The sequence below is a fragment of the Triturus cristatus genome, chromosome 10 (assembly GCF_964204655.1).
Source record: "Triturus cristatus chromosome 10, aTriCri1.1, whole genome shotgun sequence".
NCBI lineage: Eukaryota > Metazoa > Chordata > Amphibia > Caudata > Salamandridae > Triturus > Triturus cristatus.
In genome coordinates, this window is record NC_140593.1 from 193,523,652 (window position 1) to 193,539,564 (window position 15,913).

Here is a 15,913-nt window from a genome sequence, read left to right on the forward strand (position 1 = left end):
CTGCCGGCACACCCACAACTGGCAACATTACTAGCGCTTGTTTTCTTTGACCCCCCCCTCTCTGGCGGCCCACTTTTCCTCTCTTCTATTTCTCCCTCACTCATTGCACCATATCGTTGCCTTCCTCCATCCCGCCTGTAGGTGTCGCCCCTTCCTTTCATGTCCTTCCCTCCACGTCCAGTCCCTTGCTGCTTCTCTCTCTTTCTTCTAGGCGTCTGCCTTCCTTCTTCCCTCCTTCCTTCCTCTCTACAGGTTTGTGGCTCCTTTCCTCTCGCCCTTCTAAGCTGATTTCTCCTTTCCCCCCACCCCTTTCTGTTTTCTTTCACGCCTTCCCTCCATCCCTTGAATTGTGAGTGATGTGTATTCCTTCTCCTCTTTCAAGGTTTCTTTCTTCCCACTTCTCCCTTCACCTCTTCCTCTCCATCTTTTGGTGTGTGGCTTCCTCATCCCTTCCTCTTTTCCTTTCTGGCCTTCTCCCTTGAATTGTTGCTTATTTACCCTCTAGGATACAGGGCTCTTTCTTCCATTCTTTTTTCACTCCCTACCCTCGCTCCATCTCTTGGTTTGGTGCTCATTCCCGCCCCCCCCCCCTCTCCCAATCCGTTTGTTTACTGCCTCGCTTACTTCCTTTCGTGCCCCGTTCTCTCCAAGTTTTCGTTTGTTGCTTCTCTCCTTTCCACAGAGATTTCTTCCCTCTCCTGCAAACACCAAAACCTCTCTTCTCGCCATCCCTTAGCTTGCTCCTTCTCCTTTACCCCGCGATACCTTCCCTCCTCCCCTTCATGGGCCAGACCCTCTCTTTGTTCCTTCTTTCCTCCCCTTCTCCTTCCCCCATGACCAGCACCACGCACTCTCGCCCTCCTGTTCCCTCTCCTGACAGCCACCTCTTCTCTGTCTCTATTTTTCCTGGGCAGTGCCTGTCTCCCTGCCCCTGCAGGCCGCACAGCATCCTGTCCTAAGACTGTGACGCATGAGGGCTGGTGGTGACTACCTGACGCAAGTGAGACGTGTGACGTCTGCGGTGGCGCAATCTATGTGCCCGCAGGACAGCTTTCACTCGTGCTGCTGGTCCGACAGCAGAGGTGCACTGGCCCTGGGGGAGCTTTCCAGGCAAACCTGAGAATGAGAAAGGACTGCTGTTGTTTACTCTTCCACAACTCTTTCTATCTCGACATGCCTCTCCTGGAATCTCCCTTTCCCCCGTAGGCCTGTCCTCCTCTGCAGCGTCAGACGGACCTTAGTGTAAGCCCAGCTTCTCAGCAGGGGCTGGCTAATATGGCATGGGGCAAATTCAGGATGGTCAGTGTAAAAATTCAGGACAGAGGGTCAAAATTCAGGACAAAAAATTGGGACAAAACATACTTTTTACAGGCATATCAGAGGAGGTCGCACAGTAGTATATAAGTAAATAGACAACCAAAATAAGTACAAGTCAAACTAAGTTTATGTAAGGTTGAGACAATCGTGCACTTCACAGTTTTTAGGTATCGCCTGACCCAGCGCATGCGCTGGTCTGGCGAGACTTATTGAGAGGGCTCCAAAAAGTGCTACCAGGCCAGCCTAGAGCTACAGTGCATGTGCGCGGGCGCGCGCGCCGCGCTTTACCGCAATTACTTTCACTTTCACGGCCGCTTTGATGTTAGATCGTGATCCCGATCGCGATCACTTTAACTTGCACGGCCGCTTTGCATAGCCAATAGGTCTCGCTTTTGGGACCTTATAAGTATTCAGTTATGCAGCTGTTGCATGGCTAAACACTTATAAGGTCCCAAAGGCGAGACCTATTGGCTATGCCAATGCTTGTTTCCTTTCCTTGGCAGCAAGCATCCACTGCAGGCCAACCCCAGACAGCAAACAGCACAGGGTCAGTATTGCTCCTCAGATTATCCGGCTCTTCTCCTCTGCAAAGGTTCCTCTTGATTTCCCAGAAGTGATCTAAAAGTCTGGGGTCTGGGTCCCCCTTTATAAACACACAAATTCTTTGCTCTCCGAAGGCAGAGAGTGTCTGTACCCAACCAAAACCAGTTCTGTCCTCACTGGTGCAGCTTCCTGGCAGGAGGTTGAGACAGCATAGTTGAAGGCAGACCAGGTCCATTCAGGTGAAAGGAAATCTCCTCCCCCTACTCTAAATTCTACCCCGGTCCAATTCAGCCCAGCCCTGACCCATCAGACGTATGGAGCCACAGCCCTCTCCCAGCTCCTGTCACTCACAAGCCAGATATGCAATACACAATCCTAGCAGCGGCACACTGGACGGTTAGGCAAGAGAATATCCCTTTTCTAAAAGTAGTATTTTCCAACACAGAATTTAAAAATCATCTTCACCAAAAGATGCACTTTAAGATTCTGAGTTCAGGCATACTAAACTTTACATTCCTATCTTGTTCCTAGGGCCAGTTATGTTTATAAGATGTTATAAACTAACTGTCCATTCTGGCATATGGGAACAGAAAGCCTTGCAATAGTGAAAAACGAAATTGGCAGTATTTCACTATCAGGACATGTCTCACACACACCAGGGCATGTCCTACCTTGTACATACAATGCACCCTGCAGCATTTTTATTCCGGATCAGGCTTGGTGTACCGGACGCGGATTCACGGGCTCGCGGCATGCCGTTAATAGAGAGAAAATTAGTTGACGTTAAGAATAAAAGAAAAGGTACACGACTAATTTCCCATCAAAGTCGAAACAACGTTGGTACGGAAACATTTCATCAGCCCATACGATGAGTCAGACTACAAATAGCAGGCTCCGGCTCTAGCTGTTAGAATCGTCTGAAAGCCAAAGCAGGTCAAGGTTCCATTCTGACACTTGTCCATAAGAAATTGATTGGTCCTGAGGAGAACCTCATAAAGATAGAGGTTCGAAACGCGTCGACCAGTCGGTCCTTCGCACATCCTTTTTGAAAGCTCTGCCCTATATGCTTTTGTGGTTCTTTAACTGTATATGAAGAAAGAAAATGTTACAATACGCATAAAGTGCGGATAACAATTTTTGTTAAAAGGGAGAGGTGTCATAAGGACCGTTTTGTTTAGTGTATGTTAGTTTCTGGGATGAATGGATTGGCCAAGAATGCTTGATGATTGAATGTAAAAAACCTCTAGGGTATTTTCTAGTTTGTTGTCATTGTTTTTGAATATATTTGTATGTGTAATGTATGGTTTTTTGTAAATTATAATTGCTGTTCACACAAAAAAGAAAAATATGAATTAAACAAAAGTGTTTTTGAGTAACAGGCAATTCGTAAAGCCTTCCTTTCCTGTTTCACTTCATGATAGGTTCTTCTGTAAAGAGATTGTTGTCTAATAGGTCTCAGTTTGGACAAGATGTTTTGTTGGTTTAGTTTATTCGGCTCAGTCCAGCTGATTATTTGAGCCAAAGCCCAGTTTTGGTTTATAGCATTTTTATTCACAGGCCCCGGGCACACATAGTGCACTGTACTAGGGTCTGACAAGTAAATCAAATAACCAATCATGGAGTCACTAATCCACAACAATAATTTACACAGAGAGCACCTGCACTTTGGCACTGAATAGCAACGACAAAGTGCCCCAAGCATCTAGACCAACAAAAACATAGCAAAAACCAGGAGGCACCAGAAAAAAATGGAAGGGAGACCCACGCCAATGGTGCCAGGTCTAACACGTGTCCCCTCCAGCTGAAATGCGGGGAGAACTACCCACCCACTTGGGAGTTCTCTTCACTAAGGCGGGAAAATCTGGACAGACCATCAGCATTGGTGTGTTATGTACCAGGGCGGTGTTCCACCGTGAAGTCCATCCCCTGTAGGGAAATGGACCACCTCAGCAGCTTTGGATTCTCACCCCTCATCTGCATCAACCATCTGAGGGGCCTGTGGTCTGTCTGAATCCGAAAGTGAGTCCCAAACAAGTACGGTCTCAACTTCTTCAGTGCCCAGACCACAGCAAATGCCTCAAGCTCAATCGCACTCCACCTCTGTTTCCATGGAAGTAACCTCCTACTAATGAAGGCTACAGGTTGGTCTAGGCCCTCTTCATTCAACTGTGAGAGCACAGCCGCCCCCACACCATGCTCTGAAGGATCTGTCTGCTCAATGAATTCCCTTGAGAAGTTGGGCGCCTGAAGCATGGGCACCGTGCTCATGGCAGATTTCAGGTAGACAGGAAAAACTAACACCTAGGGATTAATAATATAGCTATGTTATGGTGACGAGAAAAATCAAATATCTCCTCCCTTGAGTTAATTAATCCTCAAAAATAGACTATGTTCTTTTTATTTTCACTAGTCATACATAGAAAATCCGACCCAACAATGAATATATCTTTCCTTAGATCTGCATCTAAGTGTATTTATTGTTTTATATTTCACCAAACATATATAAGAAGATTAATCTTTTAGACATATATACAAAAACATTTGTAATATTTACATTCTTTTCTCGAAAAAATCAATATACATATACATCTATACGACCCTATACTTGAATTTGGATGCTTGTAGGATTAATCTGTTCCAGCATTCCTTTGTAATGAAGAACAAAACCAAAATGAGAACTCTAGAGATCTTTTTTCATCTTGATCTCTACTTTCTTAAGAGTACTCTGCTAGACATCAATCAAAACAAAATTTAATCAATTAACTGGATGTCTTCCAATTCGTTGTCGACGCGTTTCAGCCCAAAGAATTTTAAGGCCTCATCAGGACTAGGGTACACGTATATTCGATTTCATCAAAATTCACCTATAAATGCAAGTTCAATATATCTGTATTACTATATTTTATATACAATATAATACAAACCTATATCCTTATTTACACTATATATACACATTGGAGCAAAAGGACGGATCATGCTGTCTCATATTTACAAACAAGAACACGTTTCTTAAAAGAATCACTGAAGTGGCGGGCAAATATATCCCGATTCAAATGTGTCAAATATGAACATAATAGTGCACTAAACACCACTGTGTGTCAATTATCTTTAGAGATGCAAATATAAAAGAAGAAATAATAAAGAAACAATATTTTAAACTAAAATCTCAATGTATATATATATATCCCACCTCTGCAACTGAGGGGAATATAGCCTTACGAAATGCAATATTTCTTAAATAAGCAAGTACCGAAGAAAGACTTTTAATATAGTATCTGCGGCACCTTGATTCACAACTACATTCATAGCGAATGGTGTGGTTCCATAGCAAAAATCAATTCATGGAAAAGCACTCCAACCATCTTAACCCTGATGTACACACACTCTAAACTTACTAATGGAATCCGTGCTGTCGAGGCGTTTCGTAAAAATATATTCATAATGGACTTCTCCAAGCTTTCATTCAATGGAAAGTCATGACTACAAAACAAAAAAAGAAGGATTTCTAACCGTAAATTTCCTTAATTTATTATAATTATACACATCCAGGCAAAACCAAGATTAAATTAAAAGGCCTACCTTATCAAAAGGACTTAAGTTGTACGCCCGTGATAGCCTTAGTTCCTATCAAGAAATCTCTGCGGGACAATAGACCACAAACGTCGGTTCTGCCAAAGTTACAAAACATATAGTTATACTCGAGACCCACGTCGATGACTAAATGTCTAATAAGGAAAGGTGTAGTTTCTTTGTCGTTTCTCACCTTATTATTCCAAATCCTTTCGTCCTAACTCCTCGTCAAACTTCCTCGCGTTTACCAGCATCAGGAAGCGCGTAATACGCCAGCGGGATTATATCCGGCTTGAGGAGGGACTAGAGCTAGAAAACGGACTATATTCCGCCGTAAGGGAAATGGAGGGCAGACTATCCATAACATCAGGGTCGCTAGCGATCATAATAAACACCCGAATGTTACTTCTAATTCAATTAGAACCTTGTAATACCACTTGTAGGTAATTTGTTCAAAAAATAAAATTAAAATAATACAGAGAAAATATGATAATAAATATTAAATAAATATAAAGAAAAGTCACCTTATAGCCCAGTGTGCACCCGCCACTCCTTACAGTCTGTTTTTACATATATCAGTTCATCATCTGACAATTTTTATACCAAATTATATTATTGGACCCTGTATCATAGAAATAACGAAGAATAACTCACATACTAAATGCTTTATTTGCCACTGCCGTGTTCTAATGCAATAATGACCATATTTCATCTCTGTCATTCAATCCCACAACTGTAGTGTGATATTTTTCAATCAGTCTGGCTTCCAATCTATTTAGCCTAGTCTGAAGTTGGCTTTTTTCCAGGTTGCCCACTAAGCAGAGTACTGACCATTTAAAGTCATTTTCCGAATGATTAAAAGTCTGGAAATGTTGTACTAACGGAGCACCTTGAACTTTACATTTTATTCGCGACTTATGTTGCAGTATTCGTTTTTTCATTTGTTGTATAGTCTGCCCAATGTAGTATTTATTACATGGGCATCTGATGCAATAAATTGCATTTTTGGAATTGCAATTAGAAAAAACTTTTTGATGATGTATTTGGTCATTGATAGTCAATTCTTTGGAATCCTCTGTTAGACAACATGCCGAACAATTCTGGCATCTATAATGGCCCACTACAGGTGGTAAGTTCAAAAGATTTCTAAGATCTTTTTTAGGGGGGACAGTTAGTCTATTTGCCTTCACCAGTTGTTGCCGGATATTTCTACCCTTTTTAAAAGCAAACAGAGGTTTAGGAATTCCCAGGCTTTCAATCAGTTTCCAATTCTTTTGGACAATCTTTTTAATTTTGTTTGCCTTGGGGTCGTATGTCAATACACAAGTCAAGGGGGTATTTTTGTCTTTTTCTTTTGGTGTTAGTAATTCCTCCCTTGGAGTATACCAAGCTCTTTTTAGCGCACCTTTCACAAGTTTTTTGGGGTATCCTCGTGCTATCAATTTCTCTTTGAGGGTCTCTGCATTCATAAAATAATCTGATTTATTGGTACAGTTTCTCCTGATACGGAGAAACTGTCCATATGGCAGATTCTCCTTTAATGTGCGCGGATGACAGCTTGTAAAGTGTAGTAAGGTGTTTCGATCTGTGGGTTTGGTGTATAGACACACTCCTAGTTTGTCAATTTCTTGTTGGATGAATACATCCAAAAAGTTGATCTTCATATGGTCAAAGCTCATTGTAAACTTGAATTCCATTGTCCTAAAGTTCAACCAATTGTGGAATTCCTTTAGTTGAGAATCATTTCCTGCCCAAATCATAAAAATATCATCTATATAGCGACACCAAAACCCCACATGATGTTTATAGGGATTGGTGTCGCCATATATCCATCTTTTTTCAAATTCCGCCATCACCAAATTAGCTATTTCAGGCGAAAAACTGCAGCCCATAGCTACCCCAGAAATTTGGAGATATAGGTCCCCTTTAAAATTGAAAAAATTGTTTTTCAAACACAAGCTAGCCAATGCTACTAGAAATTCTGTTGGAACTTGATGAGGGCGGTCTCTTTTGTCAAGGTGGTATTCCATCACAGCCAATGCCTCTTCTTGCGGAATATTCGTATATAGAGATTCGATATCAAAGGATACCAAGAGTTGTTTTTCTTTATCATAAGGTAATCCTTCAATCTTTGATATCAAATCCATAGTGTCTCTTATATACGAAGGGGTCTCTTTCACCAATGGGATTAGAAAGGTGTCAATATATTTGGCTAATGGCTCCAAGATAGACCCACAGGCAGACACAATGGGTCTGCCTGGTGGATCTATCAAGGTTTTATGAACCTTCGGCAAAACATATATATTAGGTGTTTTAGTATTGTCATTATTCAAGTATTCAAATTCATTTTTGCATAGCCATCCTTCCTCCAAACCCTCCTTGGTAATCTCCATGATTTTAGATTTTAAATCCAGTGTGGGATTAATGTTTAGTGCTCTGTAATGCAAGGGATTAGATAATTGACGAATTATTTCTTGGTCGTATTTTTCTGTATCCCACAGAACGATTCCTCCCCCCTTGTCAGCCGGCTTGATTATAATCGCCGGATTATTAGACAGGTCTCTTAGGGCTTGAAATTCATTTTTAGAGCAGTTAACATTATAGAAAATTTTCTTTTTTTGTAGACTGTCTAATTCACGTAAGACTTGTTCCTCAAAGATTAGAATTTCTGCTGGTAAAAATATACTTTCTGGAACAAAGTTTGACTTCTTTCGCAAACCACTTATGTTAATTTGTTCATTGCTCTCTCTTTCTAGGAAAAATGCTTTCAGTCTGACTTTTCTGAGAAAGTGTAAGATTTCAGTTTTTGTGTCTACGGGATTTTGTAACGTGGTTGGAACAAAGGATAGGCCTTTACTTAAAATCATCAACTCAGTTTGGGTAGGAGTGTATTTGGACAAATTATAAATGGGTATCGTTTCTATTTTGTCCACTTGTGCAGTATCCCATCTATTTAACGTCTGTATGTTTTCTTGCGGGTTCTGAACGTCTCTGAATCCTGATTTTGGTACTGATCCGGGGTCTGGTATTGGCCCTGTTGTTGATACTGGCTTGGTTGAGTGTTGAAATTTCGCCATCTTGCTCCTCCTCCCCTGCCTCGATATCTGCCTCTGCCAAAAAAAGGTTGGGATCTAGGGTACTGAGAATAGTTCTGATAACTGTTGTATGACCCTTGATCTGAATCAGAGGATGTATCAGAAAACGTGATGAACCTATTTCTTGACCTACCTCTGTATTGTGAGTTTATTGAACTTGGATTATTATTTTGATAAAAATCCTCCTTCAAATACGGATATGTCTCTTCCAGTTTAAAGTTTTTGATGTCTCTAGTTACTTTCGTGGTTTTTTGATTAGTGGTGTGTATCTTGAAATCTGCAATTGTTTTTTCGACTGTTTCAAGCAAAGATTTACTATCTTTTATCGTGTTATCTCCTAGAATTTCTTGTTCCAATAACTGAATTTCCTTCAATTCTTCGTCATTTAATCTAAGGGCAGTTTCTATAGACAATGCCATCCAGTCCCTAGAGCATTTTGTTCCTACTCCCCCAAATTTACCCAAATATACCTTATCTGTAATAAAGATTACTGGGATATTTCTCACTTGGAGGCCTACTGGGACAGTGTTATTTTTTAGATGTTCCAAAAGAACCTGAGCGTGTAATTGGGTTCTTATGTTTTTCTTTTTCAGTTGTTTTAATCTTTCAATTTTGTCAATGTTTAATACTTGAGTCGCACATTGATCTCCACTTAACAATGAGGGAATCTTACACAGAGCACTAATTTCTTCTTCGGTATAACTAACCAATACAGGTTCTGTCATGTCAATGAATATCTGTTCCCTTGTCAATTTGTATGCTCCAATGTGAAAAAAGAAGAAGAAATATTTATCAAAGTAGGGAAGAATAAGTATGGCTAACAATTTCTTTTATTTTCTTTTCAATACTACTCATCAATGATGTAGAGTTATTTCAATTGTATACCCTCACACTTAACCAAGTGCAATCACAAACTTTCAAAAGAAAAGGGGAAAACCCATACTAACCCTTTGGTGTCTGGGTACTTAAACAGGTAGACAGGAAAAACTAACACCTAGGGATTAATAATATAGCTATGTTATGGTGACGAGAAAAATCAAATATCTCCTCCCTTGAGTTAATTAATCCTCAAAAATAGACTATGTTCTTTTTATTTTCACTAGTCATACATAGAAAATCCGACCCAACAATGAATATATCTTTCCTTAGATCTGCATCTAAGTGTATTTATTGTTTTATATTTCACCAAACATATATAAGAAGATTAATCTTTTAGACATATATACAAAAACATTTGTAATATTTACATTCTTTTCTCGAAAAAATCAATATACATATACATCTATACGACCCTATACTTGAATTTGGATGCTTGTAGGATTAATCTGTTCCAGCATTCCTTTGTAATGAAGAACAAAACCAAAATGAGAACTCTAGAGATCTTTTTTCATCTTGATCTCTACTTTCTTAAGAGTACTCTGCTAGACATCAATCAAAACAAAATTTAATCAATTAACTGGATGTCTTCCAATTCGTTGTCGACGCGTTTCAGCCCAAAGAATTTTAAGGCCTCATCAGGACTAGGGTACACGTATATTCGATTTCATCAAAATTCACCTATAAATGCAAGTTCAATATATCTGTATTACTATATTTTATATACAATATAATACAAACCTATATCCTTATTTACACTATATATACACATTGGAGCAAAAGGACGGATCATGCTGTCTCATATTTACAAACAAGAACACGTTTCTTAAAAGAATCACTGAAGTGGCGGGCAAATATATCCCGATTCAAATGTGTCAAATATGAACATAATAGTGCACTAAACACCACTGTGTGTCAATTATCTTTAGAGATGCAAATATAAAAGAAGAAATAATAAAGAAACAATATTTTAAACTAAAATCTCAATGTATATATATATATCCCACCTCTGCAACTGAGGGGAATATAGCCTTACGAAATGCAATATTTCTTAAATAAGCAAGTACCGAAGAAAGACTTTTAATATAGTATCTGCGGCACCTTGATTCACAACTACATTCATAGCGAATGGTGTGGTTCCATAGCAAAAATCAATTCATGGAAAAGCACTCCAACCATCTTAACCCTGATGTACACACACTCTAAACTTACTAATGGAATCCGTGCTGTCGAGGCGTTTCGTAAAAATATATTCATAATGGACTTCTCCAAGCTTTCATTCAATGGAAAGTCATGACTACAAAACAAAAAAAGAAGGATTTCTAACCGTAAATTTCCTTAATTTATTATAATTATACACATCCAGGCAAAACCAAGATTAAATTAAAAGGCCTACCTTATCAAAAGGACTTAAGTTGTACGCCCGTGATAGCCTTAGTTCCTATCAAGAAATCTCTGCGGGACAATAGACCACAAACGTCGGTTCTGCCAAAGTTACAAAACATATAGTTATACTCGAGACCCACGTCGATGACTAAATGTCTAATAAGGAAAGGTGTAGTTTCTTTGTCGTTTCTCACCTTATTATTCCAAATCCTTTCGTCCTAACTCCTCGTCAAACTTCCTCGCGTTTACCAGCATCAGGAAGCGCGTAATACGCCAGCGGGATTATATCCGGCTTGAGGAGGGACTAGAGCTAGAAAACGGACTATATTCCGCCGTAAGGGAAATGGAGGGCAGACTATCCATAACATCAGGGTCGCTAGCGATCATAATAAACACCCGAATGTTACTTCTAATTCAATTAGAACCTTGTAATACCACTTGTAGGTAATTTGTTCAAAAAATAAAATTAAAATAATACAGAGAAAATATGATAATAAATATTAAATAAATATAAAGAAAAGTCACCTTATAGCCCAGTGTGCACCCGCCACTCCTTACAGTCTGTTTTTACATATATCAGTTCATCATCTGACAATTTTTATACCAAATTATATTATTGGACCCTGTATCATAGAAATAACGAAGAATAACTCACATACTAAATGCTTTATTTGCCACTGCCGTGTTCTAATGCAATAATGACCATATTTCATCTCTGTCATTCAATCCCACAACTGTAGTGTGATATTTTTCAATCAGTCTGGCTTCCAATCTATTTAGCCTAGTCTGAAGTTGGCTTTTTTCCAGGTTGCCCACTAAGCAGAGTACTGACCATTTAAAGTCATTTTCCGAATGATTAAAAGTCTGGAAATGTTGTACTAACGGAGCACCTTGAACTTTACATTTTATTCGCGACTTATGTTGCAGTATTCGTTTTTTCATTTGTTGTATAGTCTGCCCAATGTAGTATTTATTACATGGGCATCTGATGCAATAAATTGCATTTTTGGAATTGCAATTAGAAAAAACTTTTTGATGATGTATTTGGTCATTGATAGTCAATTCTTTGGAATCCTCTGTTAGACAACATGCCGAACAATTCTGGCATCTATAATGGCCCACTACAGGTGGTAAGTTCAAAAGATTTCTAAGATCTTTTTTAGGGGGGACAGTTAGTCTATTTGCCTTCACCAGTTGTTGCCGGATATTTCTACCCTTTTTAAAAGCAAACAGAGGTTTAGGAATTCCCAGGCTTTCAATCAGTTTCCAGCAGAAATTCTAATCTTTGAGGAACAAGTCTTACGTGAATTAGACAGTCTACAAAAAAAGAAAATTTTCTATAATGTTAACTGCTCTAAAAATGAATTTCAAGCCCTAAGAGACCTGTCTAATAATCCGGCGATTATAATCAAGCCGGCTGACAAGGGGGGAGGAATCGTTCTGTGGGATACAGAAAAATACGACCAAGAAATAATTCGTCAATTATCTAATCCCTTGCATTACAGAGCACTAAACATTAATCCCACACTGGATTTAAAATTTAAAATCATGGAGATTACCAAGGAGGGTTTGGAGGAAGGATGGCTATGCAAAAATGAATTTGAATACTTGAATAATGACAATACTAAAACACCTAATATATATGTTTTGCCGAAGGTTCATAAAACCTTGATAGATCCACCAGGCAGACCCATTGTGTCTGCCTGTGGGTCTATCTTGGAGCCATTAGCCAAATATATTGACACCTTTCTAATCCCATTGGTGAAAGAGACCCCTTCGTATATAAGAGACACTATGGATTTGATATCAAAGATTGAAGGATTACCTTATGATAAAGAAAAACAACTCTTGGTATCCTTTGATATCGAATCTCTATATACGAATATTCCGCAAGAAGAGGCATTGGCTGTGATGGAATACCACCTTGACAAAAGAGACCGCCCTCATCAAGTTCCAACAGAATTTCTAGTAGCATTGGCTAGCTTGTGTTTGAAAAACAATTTTTTCAATTTTAAAGGGGACCTATATCTCCAAATTTCTGGGGTAGCTATGGGCTGCAGTTTTTCGCCTGAAATAGCTAATTTGGTGATGGCGGAATTTGAAAAAAGATGGATATATGGCGACACCAATCCCTATAAACATCATGTGGGGTTTTGGTGTCGCTATATAGATGATATTTTTATGATTTGGGCAGGAAATGATTCTCAACTAAAGGAATTCCACAATTGGTTGAACTTTAGGACAATGGAATTCAAGTTTACAATGAGCTTTGACCATATGAAGATCAACTTTTTGGATGTATTCATCCAACAAGAAATTGACAAACTAGGAGTGTGTCTATACACCAAACCCACAGATCGAAACACCTTACTACACTTTACAAGCTGTCATCCGCGCACATTAAAGGAGAATCTGCCATATGGACAGTTTCTCCGTATCAGGAGAAACTGTACCAATAAATCAGATTATTTTATGAATGCAGAGACCCTCAAAGAGAAATTGATAGCACGAGGATACCCCAAAAAACTTGTGAAAGGTGCGCTAAAAAGAGCTTGGTATACTCCAAGGGAGGAATTACTAACACCAAAAGAAAAAGACAAAAATACCCCCTTGACTTGTGTATTGACATACGACCCCAAGGCAAACAAAATTAAAAAGATTGTCCAAAAGAATTGGAAACTGATTGAAAGCCTGGGAATTCCTAAACCTCTGTTTGCTTTTAAAAAGGGTAGAAATATCCGGCAACAACTGGTGAAGGCAAATAGACTAACTGTCCCCCCTAAAAAAGATCTTAGAAATCTTTTGAACTTACCACCTGTAGTGGGCCATTATAGATGCCAGAATTGTTCGGCATGTTGTCTAACAGAGGATTCCAAAGAATTGACTATCAATGACCAAATACATCATCAAAAAGTTTTTTCTAATTGCAATTCCAAAAATGCAATTTATTGCATCAGATGCCCATGTAATAAATACTACATTGGGCAGACTATACAACAAATGAAAAAACGAATACTGCAACATAAGTCGCGAATAAAATGTAAAGTTCAAGGTGCTCCGTTAGTACAACATTTCCAGACTTTTAATCATTCGGAAAATGACTTTAAATGGTCAGTACTCTGCTTAGTGGGCAACCTGGAAAAAAGCCAACTTCAGACTAGGCTAAATAGATTGGAAGCCAGACTGATTGAAAAATATCACACTACAGTTGTGGGATTGAATGACAGAGATGAAATATGGTCATTATTGCATTAGAACACGGCAGTGGCAAATAAAGCATTTAGTATGTGAGTTATTCTTCGTTATTTCTATGATACAGGGTCCAATAATATAATTTGGTATAAAAATTGTCAGATGATGAACTGATATATGTAAAAACAGACTGTAAGGAGTGGCGGGTGCACACTGGGCTATAAGGTGACTTTTCTTTATATTTATTTAATATTTATTATCATATTTTCTCTGTATTATTTTAATTTTATTTTTTGAACAAATTACCTACAAGTGGTATTACAAGGTTCTAATTGAATTAGAAGTAACATTCGGGTGTTTATTATGATCGCTAGCGACCCTGATGTTATGGATAGTCTGCCCTCCATTTCCCTTACGGCGGAATATAGTCCGTTTTCTAGCTCTAGTCCCTCCTCAAGCCGGATATAATCCCGCTGGCGTATTACGCGCTTCCTGATGCTGGTAAACGCGAGGAAGTTTGACGAGGAGTTAGGACGAAAGGATTTGGAATAATAAGGTGAGAAACGACAAAGAAACTACACCTTTCCTTATTAGACATTTAGTCATCGACGTGGGTCTCGAGTATAACTATATGTTTTGTAACTTTGGCAGAACCGACGTTTGTGGTCTATTGTCCCGCAGAGATTTCTTGATAGGAACTAAGGCTATCACGGGCGTACAACTTAAGTCCTTTTGATAAGGTAGGCCTTTTAATTTAATCTTGGTTTTGCCTGGATGTGTATAATTATAATAAATTAAGGAAATTTACGGTTAGAAATCCTTCTTTTTTTGTTTTGTAGTCATGACTTTCCATTGAATGAAAGCTTGGAGAAGTCCATTATGAATATATTTTTACGAAACGCCTCGACAGCACGGATTCCATTAGTAAGTTTAGAGTGTGTGTACATCAGGGTTAAGATGGTTGGAGTGCTTTTCCATGAATTGATTTTTGCTATGGAACCACACCATTCGCTATGAATGTAGTTGTGAATCAAGGTGCCGCAGATACTATATTAAAAGTCTTTCTTCGGTACTTGCTTATTTAAGAAATATTGCATTTCGTAAGGCTATATTCCCCTCAGTTGCAGAGGTGGGATATATATATATACATTGAGATTTTAGTTTAAAATATTGTTTCTTTATTATTTCTTCTTTTATATTTGCATCTCTAAAGATAATTGACACACAGTGGTGTTTAGTGCACTATTATGTTCATATTTGACACATTTGAATCGGGATATATTTGCCCGCCACTTCAGTGATTCTTTTAAGAAACGTGTTCTTGTTTGTAAATATGAGACAGCATGATCCGTCCTTTTGCTCCAATGTGTATATATAGTGTAAATAAGGATATAGGTTTGTATTATATTGTATATAAAATATAGTAATACAGATATATTGAACTTGCATTTATAGGTGAATTTTGATGAAATCGAATATACGTGTACCCTAGTCCTGATGAGGCCTTAAAATTCTTTGGGCTGAAACGCGTCGACAACGAATTGGAAGACATCCAGTTAATTGATTAAATTTTGTTTTGATTGATGTCTAGCAGAGTACTCTTAAGAAAGTAGAGATCAAGATGAAAAAAGATCTCTAGAGTTCTCATTTTGGTTTTGTTCTTCATTACAAAGGAATGCTGGAACAGATTAATCCTACAAGCATCCAAATTCAAGTATAGGGTCGTATAGATGTATATGTATATTGATTTTTTCGAGAAAAGAATGTAAATATTACAAATGTTTTTGTATATATGTCTAAAAGATTAATCTTCTTATATATGTTTGGTGAAATATAAAACAATAAATACACTTAGATGCAGATCTAAGGAAAGATATATTCATTGTTGGGTCGGATTTTCTATGTATGACTAGTGAAAATAAAAAGAACATAGT

The 15,913-nt window shown here is 38.5% G+C and overlaps 3 long non-coding RNA genes across 3 annotated transcripts; 1 reads left to right on the forward strand and 2 right to left on the reverse strand.

Annotated features, from left to right (window-relative positions):
* Positions 1-4,486: 4,486 nt before the first annotated feature.
* On the reverse strand, positions 4,487-5,643 carry LOC146789194 (uncharacterized). Its single transcript, XR_014969766.1, has 3 exons — positions 5,440-5,643; positions 5,256-5,340; positions 4,487-4,724 (listed from the first exon to the last, which is right to left on the reverse strand). It is a non-coding gene; the product is annotated as an uncharacterized LOC146789194 (long non-coding RNA).
* Positions 5,644-9,844: 4,201 nt separating this feature from the next.
* LOC146789195 (uncharacterized) lies at positions 9,845-11,001 on the reverse strand. The gene is made up of 3 exons (XR_014969767.1): positions 10,798-11,001; positions 10,614-10,698; positions 9,845-10,082 (listed from the first exon to the last, which is right to left on the reverse strand). It is a non-coding gene; the product is annotated as an uncharacterized LOC146789195 (long non-coding RNA).
* A 3,514-nt stretch (positions 11,002-14,515) lies between these two features.
* On the forward strand, positions 14,516-15,672 carry LOC146789196 (uncharacterized). Its single transcript, XR_014969768.1, has 3 exons — positions 14,516-14,719; positions 14,819-14,903; positions 15,435-15,672. It is a non-coding gene; the product is annotated as an uncharacterized LOC146789196 (long non-coding RNA).
* Positions 15,673-15,913: the final 241 nt, after the last annotated feature.